We start from the raw sequence: 16,021 nt of genomic DNA, 5'->3' as shown, positions 1-16,021 counted from the left end.
ACTCCACTAAGTGTTTAGGTGTCATAATAGACGATAAACTTCTTTGGCATGATCATGTAGAACACGTTAGTAAAAAAGTATGTGCTGCTCTCGCCATATTGAAAAGGGCTAATCCATTCATTGATGTTACCACTGCTAAACTAATCTATAACTGTTTAATCCAAAGTCAAATTGACTATTGTTGTGAGGTATGGGGTTTAAGATTTATCACACAAACAAATCAAATAATAAAACTTCAGAAACGTGCTGCCAGAATAATACTCAAAGCAAACGTCCTCACCCCTTCTGATCAGTTATTTAAAACACTTGAATGGTTCTCCTATCCCCAAAGAGTAATGTATTTTCGATGTATATTTATATTTAAGAGCTTAAATAATTTATCTTCCGACTTTTTTAATGAAAATTTTAAATTAGTATCCGAAAAACATAACGTAAATTCAAGATCCGCCTCCAATCTACTACTCGATGTCCCAAAATGCAATACTGAATACTATAAATGCTCATTCATAATTTCCTCAATATCAATGTTCAATTCCTTGCCCCTTCATTTAAAAACCCTAACCACACTCTCTAGTTTTAAAAAAGAACTGAAATCATATATAATGTCCAGCAAATGTTAAAATGTCAATGATTCTTGTACCACAAATATTTTAGTGATTTAATTTTTCATGCCTTTCTGTCTTCTAATAATTATGTACGATTTATATGTTTTTACCTTGTTTTACATTGTATGTTTTACCACTTGTATATACATGTACTGTTTTTATGCTTTTAGGGCCCCTTTTGATACCAGCTTTTGCTGAAAGGGCACCCTATTGAAATATTGTTTAATAAATAAATAATAAATAAATAAGTGATTGCCCTATTTTAAAGGTCTTGATATAAAACATTTCCTTCGCAGTAGTGGATTAGTGAAATATGTCTGCTCTCCATGAATTCCTAGAATCAGTCCTTAAAATGTCCCTTTTTCTGATCTGAATATCAAAAATTTTCAGCTCGCGCTTTGCGCTAGCATCATATGGTAAGTGAACTACGTATGGTCTTCGTGAATTCCTACAAACAATGCCCCTCTTCGGGTCTGAATTTCCTAAATTTTCAGCTCGCGCTTCGCGCTCGCAAGATTTGATTAGTGAGATGGGTATTTTAATCATGATTACAAGTGCATTATGTGCATGTTTAGATGTAATTCTAACAAAATCAGCAAGCGCTTATTGGCACTCGCATTAGATGACTATGGTGAGATGTGTATACTCTTAATGGATTCCTAAAATATAGTCCTTAAAATCTTCCTGTTTGGGGTCAATATTTACAAAAATTTCAGCTCGCGCTTCGCGCTCGCATTATTTAGTGAGACAGGTACGTATCATGATTACAAAAGATTAATTATAGTGTCCCTTTTTAAGGTCTGAATATCAAAAATTTTAAGCTCGCGCTTCGCGCTCGCATTATTTGACCAATGAAATACATATCCGTTTAATGGCACTGTCCTTAAAGTGACTCTATTAGGTCAGTATACCTGGCAACTGGGCGCGCTCACTAGTGACTCAAAATTTTTGCTGGTGCCCCCCCCCCCCCCATGCCATGACCCACGGTACGCCACTGAGTACAAGCCTAAATATTGTTTAAAATAATCGACTTTTTCAAGGTTTTCGAGGTGGTGCACTCAGGGTCGATCCCGTGGATGACTTCGACTTCATGACAGGCAACACATCGCTTGATATGATCCTCTTCAGTGCTACCTGCGTCGGTGACGAGATGAACATCGCAGATTGCTCTAATATCAGTTGGTCAAACTGGACATGCCAGTCAAACAGACAAGCTGCAGTGTTCTGCGCACGTAAGAATATTGATAACCTATTGTCTCACATCAATTTCCTATGTACGTATTTTTTGTTGATAAACAGTCAAAATAGAAAATAAGAAAAAATAATAGTTCGAATGTATTTGCTTCCAGTAGATGGGACATAATCTGACATCCGACCATATTGACCGTTTTATTCCGTAAAAAGGACAAAACTTTTAATTGGAAGAGTTTCATGACAATATCTCATTTATCATTTCTAATACTAGTAGTAGAATAGCCCCAGTTCTTCCACCATCAACAGTTTCAAAACTTAAGAGATCTGACTAATCAATTTAGACAAAGATAGAAGTGATTGCCTTCACAGTATCGGTGCTAGATGACGAATGTGTATGCACAGGCCTAACTTTTTAACCGATCGGCTACAGTGTACTGGGATCGGTTGGGTTGAATGAATAAATTTTCCCTTCTTGTTGCAATGAGGCGTGTAGGGCCACTTAAAAATCAAGTAATACCGATATGCTTTCTAGCAGGCAGCAGCCAAATCAATATAAAACACCCTTCATACCCTTTGGTTATTAATATTTGGAAACATCACTGATTGTGATATCTAATGTATTCATAACGAATTTCAAAATACTTTCACTGAATTTTAAATACCATCATATTATTTTAAGCTTTCGCATGAATTTTGATATCGTAACGTCGTGTTAATAGAGAAAAAAGGCCATTTACAAGGATTTATCTAAAAAATCTTCCTCTTACCACGTTACCTATTCATTTCACATCTCAAATTACAAATTTTTGGCTCAAATAGGTAGAACCAATGAAAATGCATAAACATGTTTCCTTGAGTTTTGAGCTGAGATCAGTTTAATGTCCAATATCAAAAAAATATATATATAGGATTTTTACAGCGCATGTATCCGCCTTGTTAGGTGCTCAAGGCGCTCCTACATGTATATTCCCTAGCTAATAAAAACTAATCTACCTATTCCGATGCTCACAATTTTGGGGGAATTACTTCTTGCCGGTACCCATTTATCTTACCTGGGTTGAATGCAGCAAAATGAATTTTTTTGCTGAATGAAAACATGCCCCAGATGGAATCGAAACCATGTCTCTCAGATTGGAAGACGAGAGTCTGAACCACTATACCAAAACGCCCCAACATAAATGTATTATTATGAATGAGACTTTAAATTTATGTGTGTATGGCCCGTATTCTGAAGTCAGGTTTAACTTAGACCACGGTCTAACTCCGTACTGAAATTATGGGAAGCCAAGAAATAAAAAAAATGAGTTTATATTTTTGTATTTCGTATGTTTAATATTTTATTTCCTTTTGCTTTCGTAATGAAGAAGATACTTTAGTTACCATACCCAGACAATTATGAACAATTTTGGTGTCATATGAGTTAATAAATGGAATGTTCACGGTTAGGGATTCGTGCCCTGATTGGCTCTCCATACTTAAACCACAACTTTAAACCAGGGTTTAATTTAAACCCGACTTCAGAATACGAGCCTATGTGTGTGTGTGCTCTTTCCCATGCAGTTCCTTACTACGAGGGATGCTTTGAGAGTGGCTCAGCGATTGGTATAGCAGACAATTCTCGAACTCTTGAAGGCCTTATTGCCTTGTGCAGAACATTCAAATATGCATATGCTGGCTCTTCACAGGAGGGTGGAGACAAAAGTCGTTGTGGAAATAATTTGTCAGATTTCGGTACTCTCGTTGATGACTCTCTTTGCACTGAAGTATGTGTGGACGATACATATCAACTGTGTGGTGGAACAGGGAACTATCGCGTTGTCTATTCAAGTAAGAATCAAGTACTTTGTATCAGTTCAGTTATGCACACCTGAGAGTTGACCTCAAGTCAGGACACCTCAAGCCACCTGACCTGAAGTCATGTCGGTGAACTGATTTTTTTTTTTCGACCTCGTAGAGTAGGCTACTGTACGTTTATCGTCCAAAACGATTACTTTAGGGGAGGGTAGTTGCGTATTAGAACAGCCACTTTGTGCCTAACTACTTGTATACGATTTGTGTCTGCAGGCTGTAGCAGAGCTGTTAATAGTCTAGTCACATGCAAGGACCAAATTAATGATTTAAGATAATATTTGTGGGGCTGGGGAATAATGTCCCCCTCCTCCAAGTTTCTCTTTTGGGGGGATCTTTTTCGGTGAAAAATCTTGGTGTATTTGTCAAGTTAAAAAATGCATGGTGTAGAAAACATTGTAGATAATAAAAATGAAATTGTACATTAAAAATTTTTTAAACCATGTAGGCCTGCATTTCCCTGTTCAACCAATATGGAAAAATGACTGTAGTTTTCCATGATTATCATTCATGTTTTAGCTCGGCTCGGTTCCGAAGGTTTTTCTTTGACCGGGAACAGCGGATCACTGACGTCATTCAACTATCCAGGTGTATACGTCTCTAATGACAGCCAGGAATGGACAGTCACGCTTAGTTCTACGCAAAGGGTTCAAATCACATTTCCCGCCATTGACCTAGGTCATGGTGACGTCATCACCATCTCAGCCGGGGGCCTGAATGAAAGCTTTATCGAACGGCGAACGTGGATATCCGAACCGGTGTCATCATTTACGGTTTGGTTTGAGAGCGTTTCTTCTGGAAATGGTTTTATTATGAATTATGATGGTAGGTTACACTGGCACAAATATCGGTGGTGGTAGTGGAAGTAACTGTAGTGGTACTGACAGGAGGACCAACAGTTATAGAAGAGGTCGTCGTCGTCGTCGTAGTAGTAGAAGTAGTAGTAGTAGTAGCAGCATAGTAGTAGTAGTAGTAGTAGTAGCAGCAGCATAGTAGTAGTAGTATAGCATAGTAGTAGTAGTAGTAGTAGTAGTAGTAGTAGTAGTAGTAGTAGTAGTAGTAGTAGTAGTAGTAGTAGTAGTAGTAGTACCCTTATGGAACAAACACAGTGTTACCACAGTGTGTACCACAGTGTGTAACACAGGGTGTACCACAGTGTGTACCACAGTGTGTAACACAGTGTGTACCACAGTGTGTACCACAGTGTGTAACACAGTGTGTACCACAGTGTGTAACACAGTGTGTACCACAGTGTGTTCACAGCGTGTACCACATGTGTTTAATATATTATTTTGGGACGTGTGGTAACACTGTGTTTACAACACTGTGTAACACAGTGTTGCCACACAGTCGCCACATAGTCCGAAACACATATTAAACACACTGTGTACCACACGTTTATAACCACATAGTCCTTTACACTGTGGCATTCACCACATAGTCCACCACACTATGACATACACCACATAGTCCACCACACTATGACATCAACCACATAGTCCACCACACTATGACATATACCACAGAGTCCACCACACTATGACATATACCACAGAGTCCACCACACTATGACATGCACCACATAGTCCACCACACTATGACATACACCACATAGTCCACCACACTATGACATATACCACATAGTCCACCACACTATGACATATACCACATAGTCCACCACACTATGACATATACCACAGAGTCCACCACACTATGACATATACCACAGAGTCCACCCCACTATGACATATACCACAGAGTCCACCACACTATGACATACACCACATACTCCCCCACACTATGACATACACCACATAGTCCCCCACACTATGGTGCTCATCTTACTGTGATGTCTACCACACAGTCCACCACATGGACATTGACTACACAATCCACCCAACTGTGGTATGCATGTGCCACTAGCTCATTTACCACATGCAGTCCACTACATACCCATGCAGCACATACCATGTAGACCACTGCAACACAGGCCAACTGGAACGAAGCACAGTGTCCCGCAATCTTGACCACAAAAGTATACCATCATTGCCAATTAGTGCTGATCTCAATAGGAGTGGAAGCTAATAATAGTGTCACCAATTCAAATTTTAGAATATATCTTTCATCATTTTGCATACCCAGTTGTAGAAAAAGAAAAAAAAAATCAACACTAAAAATTTCCATCCTCCTGATCACAACATAATTGATTTGAGAATTTGTCTGTTGTCACTGGCTGTAGGTACTTGGGTGGTTGTATCATGGTAGACATTGTGCTTTGGTCCCAATCTGAAGAGTAGGGAGAGCAATCCACAAGACACGAGAAAATATAATTAGAAATAAAAAATGAAAAAATTCATTTCGTTCAGTTTAATAAACAGTAATAAAATAAAAGCAACATGAAAATAACTGGGTCATAAATACCAGCACAGTGAATACAAACATGAATTTTTCTCCTCGATTTTCACAAGTAAACATACGTTGTGGAATGAAATTGTTTGGGAAAACAAGCCTGGTATGAAATATTTCTTAAATGTAAACATATTAACGGGGTACTCCAGGCTGACATTATACAATTTTAACAAATAAAGTAAAATGAGACAAACAAAATACTGAAAATTTCATAAAAATCTGACAAGGATGACAAAGTCATTACATTTTTAACTTTTGCATTACTAGGGCAAAACAGTGCTATGCATGTCTTCATGAATATGCAATGAGCAAGCTGATGATATCCCCACGTAATCTTTTGTATTTTATTTCAAAAAATTATATTTAGTCAAATTTTGTCACCAAATATAATTACAAAAATTGGATTGACAACTGATTTAGTTTGTAAGAAAATCATTGTGCCAACTTATTTTGTTACAAGGGAGACATGTCGTGTACACATGTAGGAAAATATAAAATGATCATGATTTTATTAAATAAAATAAGAAAAAGGAAGGTGGGGACATGACATCATTAGTCAACCTATTGCACATTCATGATGACTTGCATATGACTATTTTCACAAAATATTGCTAAGCTTGAAATTCTATAACTTCACTATTTGCTGACAGATTTTCAGCGTTTTGCTCGGTGGATTTTACTATATTTATTTTGATATGTACCCCTTTAAGGTATCTAACATTTATGAGTCTATATTCTGACAAATTTATCTTTGAGGTTGTTCTTTCATTCAAATGCAAGTATCTTCATTCGAAACAAGATTTGCAAGGTTACAAGTGATGAAAACACCGAACTAAAATAACCTGTTTAACCTTAAAAGAAAAGGTTACTTGAAAAACAAAACAAGTGGAACGCCTCTGACAGTCTCGCCTGCGTCACGCAATTCAATATAGCAACAATGCTGACTTTGAATAAAAACAGTGATACTTGATTACCCTAATGTTCAAGTTTACTTTCAAAGTTATGAAGACATTTCTAAAATTACTCCCAACATAGTCAAAGTTAAATGACATTTGACCTTAATCATTTGACTAAAAACTAGTGCAAGACTATCAATGATACTTGATTACCCTTATATCCAAGTTTCATGAACCAGATCCATAATCTTTCAAAGTTATGACATTTAAAAAAATATCTCGAGCATGGTCACAGTTCATTGACCCTAAGTGACCTTTGACCTTAATCATGTGACCTAAAACTCATGCAAGATGATAAGTGAAACTTAAAGCTTGTGTATAGTTTTGGTAAATCCACCAAAATGCACCTATCACTATTCCAATTCATTGCTAGCTAATATGAATGGATATGCCCTATAACAGTTATGATGTGGAGGATATGAAATGAAAATGTGTTTTACAGGATAAATTTTGCAATTTTACATGGAAATTTAACTTGATCGGGTCACCCGATCAAATTAAAATATCTGTGCGTTTTTGTCTTTCAATTAAATCCTATTCCAAATCATGGAATGGGCTTAAACTTTCAAGATATGTTCTTTGTCTGTAACTTTTGGATATCTCATCACTAAATTTATAAAATAAGCGCTTGAATGCCCATTTTTTAAATTTAAAACAAGCATCGCCGAGAGAGGGCGCTATATATCCAAGATTTGAATATTTGAAATTTTCTCAGAGAAGTGCAGTTGGAAAAATATCTAACGGTCTCTACGCTTCAGTAAGACTGTCATATTAGATGATATTCGATTATCAATCACATTATTGACCCTTTACCAAAGCTATACACAGGCTTTAAATACTCATGTCCAATTTTCCTAAACTAGGTCGATAAAATTCCAAAGTTAAGATGACATCTCAAAAACTTTGGTTAAAGATTTCAATTTTGATAACCAAACATGGTCAAATTTTATTGACCATAAATGATCATTGGCCTTGACAATGTGACCTGAAACTCATTGTCAGTGGTACTTGATTACCCTTATGTTCAAGTTCATGAAATAGGATCATGATGATGACAGTTAAAAAAATTAACAGTTCAGGTTTCAGTGCTGTGACCTTTGACTTTGATCATGTGACCTGACAGGCTGACACTAATGTAAGATTATCAGCAATTTAACTTTTGTACAAGTTTCATAAAATAGGCCCTTATATTTTTAAAGTTATGACATAAAAAAAAGTTAGACCCTAAATGAACTTGATCATTCAACCTGGACACTCATGCAAGATGATCAGTGATACTTCGTTACACTTATGTCCAAGTTTCATGAACTAGGTCCATATACTTCCTAACTCCTAAGTTATGACATTTCAAAAACTTAACCTTGGTTAAGATTTCAATGTTGACGACGACGCCGCCGTAGTCGGAAAAGCAACGCCTATACATGTAGTAAAGCAAATCCCTACCATCACAGAGAGTTGTGAAATTTCGAAACAGGAACAAGTAACCAACATTTATTTTTCAAAAATAAGAACACTTTGCATATATTTTGCCTTTTCACACCTATATACAAATATCAGAAAAATATGAACAAGAGTCAAAAAATGTCCACAAATCCCTCGCATGAAGTGCATATACTAGCGTCCATATAGCTGCATATAAGTATTCCTTTGTATTAGTTGGAACTTGGAAACAGTATCAAACGGAAGGCACATGGCAAGAAAATGATTTGTCATAGTATAAATATAAAAATATATCAATCTGAGTTTGATGAATATCACAAGGTGATAAAGCAGGAGTTGGCATGTCATGATAAATTTTGAAAGCACACACTATATAAACCTGAGTTGGCTGTATTAGCAGACATGTCATAATACATGAAAGACATTTTCGTGTAATATATACCCATGATCAGAATAAAATGGGTTTTTTAATGACTCGTATGAGGCAATATTAAGGCTTATTTCCAAACAAAAAAAAAGGTATCACACTTAAACCTGCTTTTCTGCACGTCTTCGAGATGCACGGACATCTTTCAGCTTCTGGCCCATGCGTGCACGTACTTGGCCAGTGGAAGTGCAGGGAAATTGTTGTCATGCTTGTTGTGTGTGCTGAATATAAGAAAATGAAAGGACACAAAAACTGGCTCAAAGTCTCAAACTTTTATCAAAGACTCTACATCATATATAAATATTAATTAAAGCCAAGTCAAGTTCCGTCTGTTTGTGACTGTTGGTTACTCAGCTGCAGTGGAGTATCTAAGAGTCACAAACACAACAAAAAAACCATGCATACCCATGAAACAGGATTATAATATTAGGGGCGGATAAGTTAAAGCAAGAAAATCAAGATTTCAGGCTCGGTAATCTTATTTCTATAGTCCTACTTGATTGAAAATATCTTATGAAATGACAAGGAAGTGACTTAAAGGAAATTAAGTTCTTAAACTGGTTGATTGTCTAAGCCTTTGACTCTGTGAATTTCTAATTTTTTTGGTCCGCCGCTCTGGAAGAAATTGTACCGGTGACAGGCAGCATCATTGTAAAATGTAAAATGACAAGACATTTGTGAAGATCAATCACTTACTTAAAACATTAAAATGTTTTCTATGGTTACGTAGATTCAAATCAAAGTCGGTGTCCTTTTCCTCCGTTTTCTGTTAGTTTGTTTTTGTTTCCACATCAAAAACTTATTTTCACCGTAGATTACCATTTGGAGAGACTGTGCTATTCTAGTACATGTAGTTTCTCTTTCAGGGAGATTCACCCTAACCCTCCGCCTTGAAATTATTGACAAGCTTGGTAATATGAGAAATTACAGAGCATCTTCCTATTTACAGTAATTGTGATATTCTGAATTCATTTGTAGATTCACGCAGAGACAATCATTCTTGGCAAAATACACAAGAAAATGTAAAAGCTATCAAAGGGGAAGTTCACCCTGATGAATAATTGGTTGTAATAAGAAACAAAAAAAAATTGAGAAATATATCAGTGAAGGTTTGATAAATATCATTAAAGAACAGAGATTTTTTTAGAATATGATTTTATGACATCACAGACGATATGAATTGGCCAAAATGCAATTTTTTCAAAAATTGAAAGTGATTTTTTTATTTTTGCGGTGGATATATCCTCAGACACATCATTTCATAGCCCCTTCTACTAGAATTTACCATAACGCAAATCTGTGTGTGAGACACAGTGTTATTTGTGAATGTTGATATGCCAGGGCTAGCAATGGAAATTCATCCATTTAGAGTGCCAATATCCTACAATGATATACCAAGAGAGTCAGAAAAAAACTTTAACATTTAAAAAAATCACCAATTTAATGAAAAAGCATGTCCGGAAAACATAACTCTCATCTCATATAGATGTATGTCCTGAAAGAGCATCTACTCCATCATAATTTCAGATACAATTTTTATGTGGTATATGTTTAACCTTCGATAATTAAGAGGTATTCTTTGTTGTGATGTAAAATTCTATTTGCACCAAAAGCATGAATGCAATGCTCTGGAGAAGATACTCTTTCTGGACATATGAGAATTTTGTTTTCTGGTCATGATTTTTCATTTAATTGGCCACAGAATCTTGCCGTAAATAATAAACTTTTAAACTGACCTTTATGGTTCCGCTGGTCTTCAGTCTTTTTCTTCTTTAGAAGCTCTGCCATAGCAGATCTGTCAGCTTTCCCAACCTGCAACCAAAAATGGAAATAAAATATGAACAGATATGGAATATGTTTAGAATTTTTAAAATTAAAATTTAATGTAGCCCCCCCTCCCCCGCTCAACATTTTTCAAGACCATCCAGCTACGATTTTTTGGGGTGACCGCGCCGCGCCACTCACATTTAAGTCTCGCATATCTTCTGAGTTCAAATTTGCGACACCTGGGTACGTGGTCATGTGCAAATCCAATGCAATTCTGTATCTAGACTAGGAATCCAGACAAAATTCATAAGTGTATCATTATTTTTAGTTTTTCTAATGAATTTTCTTTTATTGAAGTAGTACCACCAATACTTTCCAATTCCATCAATTTTTTTTTTCAAGTAGAAATATAAGAGCAATTTTTTGAATCACCACTGGCAGCGATATCAAGTTATGTATAAGTCATTTTTTTTTTGCAAATCACAGAATAAAGTCTGGCCTGCTTCAGGTAAACACTTATCACTTTGGACTAAATTTCCTGGCTAGTATGCTTCAAAATTTCCTGATCCATGCACGTCTTAAAAATTTAAGTTGAATGTAAAGTTTCAACGTACCCTCTTTCTCACATCTTTTTTTGAGGTTGAAGCCTCATCCTCCATGTCCTAATCTGTGGCATCAGACTCATCCATAGCCTCATCTACTCTGGTTGCGGTGTTTAGGAACTCCTTCTCTTTCTTTAGTACATCAGTTTTTTTTTCTGTAAGGGACAGGCACATTAAGGACAGACATAAATAATCAGAGTAATTTCAAAGAGCCATTTATGAAATGCATTGTAAAAATGGGGTTTTAGCATTATTAGAATTATTACTACAGAGTATAGACAAGTTATCAAATCAGAATTCAGACACCAGTTTTTAAGTTATAGACGTAAATAATTTTATCTGAATTCTGTACACACAAACTATTTTGAGTTGTAGACATATTTTTCAGTAGATCTAAATAAGATAATTATTATTTAAAAACTAGTAAGAATCTTTCACATCATTAAATTTGTCCCCAAATTTGTTAATTAGCCGATGCAATGCTAATCCAGTCTAGCCAGGAGGCTTCTAGAGAGTAAAAATCATTTACTAACGTAACTTACTCTCATACGAAGCCAGGGCTTCTTAGTTCTATTGTATACATGTGCATGTAGGCAGCCAAAACCTGAAACTTTTGCCCCCGAGATTTCTACTTTCTCTCTAAAAGATCTAGCCCTAAATCATGTACCTGGGATACAACTTCATTTCCGACATTTCTATGCTATGGATTTTATTTTTAGACAAGAATTCATTAAAAAAATGAAAAATTGTCATGAAAAAAAAGAGACTTGCCCGATGTTTACACCACCATCTTGTTTTCTATTGTTCTTCACCCACGATACGGACGCTTGAGTCGCGTAACGTGGGTGAGAGTAGCCAGGCGGCTTCTAGAGAGTAAAAATCATTTACTAACGTAAGGTTACTCTCATACGAAGCCAGGTCTTCCTTCTCATAGACGCGTGCGTCGGGTAACGTTGGCGAAGAACAATAGGAAGTAAGATGGCGGCGTAAACATCGGGCAAGTCTCTTCCGTCTTTTCACAATATTTCTCTCATTTTTTTTGATGAATTCTTGTTCAAAAATAACGAGAGCGTAGAAATGTCGGAAATGAAGTTTTTTCAATGTACCTACATGATTTAGGCCTAGATCTTTTCTATTAAGGAAAGTAGAAATCTTGGGGGTGAAAGTTTCAGGTGGTTTGGCTTCCGTCGTGTGGGTCAATGAGAAGGAAGACCTGGCTTCGGATGAGAGTAACCTTACGTTAGTAACTGATTTTTACTCTCTAGAACTAGAAGCCGCCTGGCTAGGTGAGAGTAAGGCCGTGTTTATGCTTCCACTTTTCAGGCCAGAATCAGCGTTTCCAAACGTGATTAGTCCAAAACACGGTTGCGTCCATGCTTACTTTCATTTAAACGCTGTTTCAAAACGCCGATCGTAAACTCACAAAAAGGTGCGTTTGTAAACGTTGTTTGACCAGAATCAGGCTTTCTGGGGAAGTATAAACAGAACCACGATCATAAACGTGTTTAAATGACGTCATTTGGTACATGCTTCCGGTGAGATGAAAATCCGCGGGCAAATACAGTCGTATTGCTCCTTGTTATCTCTACGTAAAAACAACAATCGGAAAAAAAAACTTTTGAAAAAAGGCGCGCCCAATTTGACCTCGCTTTACGATGCGAAGCCAGCTGGAGATCATGATATGCTCTGAAAAGTTAAGCATAAACAGCACTCCCAGAAGCACGTTTACGATCGGCGTTTTGAATCGACGTTTGAAATCGCTGATTCTGTCCTCGCAATGGAAGCATAAACACACCATAAGATACGTTAGTATTAGTCTTGAGGACGCAATGATGATGATTTTTTTTAGATATGTCATATACTTCTTCATCATTGACGTCTTGACACTCTCTCCATAGTGTCTTAAGCGAAGGACCAAAACAAAGATGGATTTCCCTAGAAAATCCATCTTTTTAAACCAAAATCACAAGAATTCTATTCATTCTTACATCTTCCTACGCCTAATGCGTAGGAAGGTTTTAAATATTATTATAAAAAATATAAAAAAATGAAGATTTCTTACCTAACTGATGCCGCGTAGACCCCCCGTTCCACATGTAAACAATGGAAATACAATAGCGTCGACCCTTGAACCGTTTATGTATGACGTACTTCCGGAAAGCAATCCCGTCTTAACAATTTAGAGATGAAAATTCTTATTTAACAAATCATTAACTAACCCATTAAAATTTATATTTTCATTATAAATAATTCATATTAATATATATAAATTATTTATGATCACGAAATAAATTTTAAGATTTGTTGAATAAGAATTTTCATCTCTAATTTCTATCTCTAAATTTTATATTTTTATATAATAATATTCAACACCTCCCTACGCATTAGGCGTAGGAAGGTGTAAGAATGAATAGAATTCTTGTGATTTTGGTTTAAAAAGATGGATTTTCTAGGGAAATCCATCTTTGTTTTGGTCCTTCGCTTAAGACACTATGGAGAGAGTGTCAAGACGTCAATGATGAAGAAGTATATGACATATCTAAAAAAAATCATCATCATTGCGTCCTCAAGACTAATTAATACTAACGTATCTTATGGTGTGTTTATGCTTCCATTGCGAGGACAGAATCAGCGATTTCAAACGTCGATTCAAAACGCCGATCGTAAACGTGCTTCTGGGAGTGCTGTTTATGCTTAACTTTTCAGAGCATATCATGATCTCCAGCTGGCTTCGCTAAAAAAAATCATCATCATTGCTTCCTCAAGACTACGTTAGTATAGTATTAGTAAATGATTTTTTACTCTTTAGAAGCCTCCTGGCTAGTAGAAAAGATGGAAAGAGCTTACGGCCGTGTTTATGTCGCCATCTTGATTTCGTTGTCTTTCGCTTGGCGACAGCACGCAAATCGCGCGATTCGTTTTTTATGAATTCTTCTTTAAAAATGAAATCAATATCGCAGAAATGTTACACCCGGTAATCTACTTCACTTGGAAAATAAGTTGAACCCCATGACAGGTAGGCCTACATGTTTTAGGGCTAGATTTAGAGGGAAAGTAGAAATCTCGGGGGCGAAAGTTTCAGGTTTTGTACCAGTACGTGGGTGAATATAGCTCGTGATCCCAGGCGTCAGTGGGGAGTAACCCTACGACTACGTAGAGTACTATGTAGAGCTAAATTCATAGTAACCCAGGCCAGGAAACTCCCGCCCGCTACGCGGGCGGGAGTTCCCTGGGCTGGGTTAAATTAAAGGCAGTGTATACAGCCACACGCGTGTGTCTTTACCATCCAGCCACACGCGTGTGGTTATATCCAGAACACCTATCTGTGGTGTGGATACCGCCACACGCCGCCAGTAATAACAGTAAAACGCGTATGTAGGTCTGACCCTCTATATCACGATCAAAATAACCTCATTTCTTCATTAAATTCTTACATTCTAAACCACTCTGATTTCTTTAAATCGTTTCAATTTCATTCTCACCGTCTTCTTTCCTTGCTTTTCTTGTCGTTACAAAAGGCCGCCTGTTAAATAGCAAATTTCCACACTTTTTCTACTCGTGCATGTCGATTCTCTACTGACTCTAGGCTATGTGCGCGTACGTGCGTACGTACGAAACTTGGGATTCGTGCATGCTTATATGTCTACTACTGCGCTGCGCTAACGCTGTACTGTATGGGTCTGCCAGCGCCACCGCGAAGGAAGCCAGAATCGACACAAGTAGAAAAAGAGAATTTGCTGTTAAACAGACAACCGTTTGTAACAAGACAAGAAAAGCAAGGAGAGAAGACGGTGAGAATGAAATTGAAACGATCTCAGGATATCAAAGGGGTTTAGAATGTAAGAATTTAATGAAGAAATGAGGTTATTTTGATCGTGATATAGACGGTCAGACCACTCCTAGTACCAATGAGGTCCAAACATTAACATGTTGGTCAGACCTACATACGTGTTTTACTGTTATTACTGGCGGCGTGTGGCGGTATCCACAGATACTGGTGTTCTGGATATAACCACACGCGTGTGGCTGGATGGTAAAGACACACGCGTGTGGCTGTATCCTCTGCCTAAATGAAATCATGACTTTCAGTTTCAGACGCCTCCACTGCTCCAGGCTAGTCGAGCACCACATAGCCTATAGATCTATATACATACGGTTCTTCGGCAATTACCCCTGGACAAAGGGAGAGCATAAATAATTACATATTAGGTACAAATCAGGATATAATAATGTATATTTACCACTGGCCACTAACACCTTGGCCTTCCACATCCCAGCCAATGTTTCGGCCGTTTCTCTGCGGGGTTCCGGACTCCACCAGGCCCTCAAACTTCGGGTCCACCAAGTTGACCGACATATTTTTGTTTGTTACAAAATCGCTAGAAGTAACAGTTCCTTGTTTCCACCCAGTGTACTAAGACGCACATGGTTGATATCCTTATCAATTCAAGAAGATTAAGACAAAGTGCAGTAAGATCAGATTCTAACGGGCGTAAATATTGGATGAAGCGATAAACTGTAAGTGTAACGGGCGTCGGTGAGCTTTAGCGAGTGAATTTGAAACGCACATGTATTACACTAGCGCGCTAGCATGCCTCGCCGAAAATAGATTTCCGATGCCGAGATTTACCGAAGAGTTCCGGATATCTAGTACTCTATTAACGTTATAGCCTTTACTGATAGTTTATCCATTGCGATGATGATCTTAAAAGAAAATAAAAAAATCATCAAATATCAAAATTACCGGCAAAATTTCAGTGTAAATTAAAAACT

At 37.1% G+C, this 16,021-nt stretch overlaps 1 long non-coding RNA gene across 1 annotated transcript; it reads right to left on the bottom strand.

The window, feature by feature from the left end:
• Window positions 1-8,932: 8,932 nt before the first annotated feature.
• LOC121431440 lies at window positions 8,933-10,657 on the bottom strand. Its single transcript, XR_005972123.1, has 2 exons — window positions 10,616-10,657; window positions 8,933-9,100 (listed from the first exon to the last, which is right to left on the bottom strand). It is a non-coding gene; the product is annotated as an uncharacterized LOC121431440 (long non-coding RNA).
• Window positions 10,658-16,021: the final 5,364 nt, after the last annotated feature.

This window comes from Lytechinus variegatus, chromosome 17, assembly GCF_018143015.1.
Source record: "Lytechinus variegatus isolate NC3 chromosome 17, Lvar_3.0, whole genome shotgun sequence".
NCBI lineage: Eukaryota > Metazoa > Echinodermata > Echinoidea > Temnopleuroida > Toxopneustidae > Lytechinus > Lytechinus variegatus.
The sequence above is the reverse complement of the archived record's forward strand: the minus strand, read 5'-3'. Positions and strand labels throughout refer to the sequence as shown.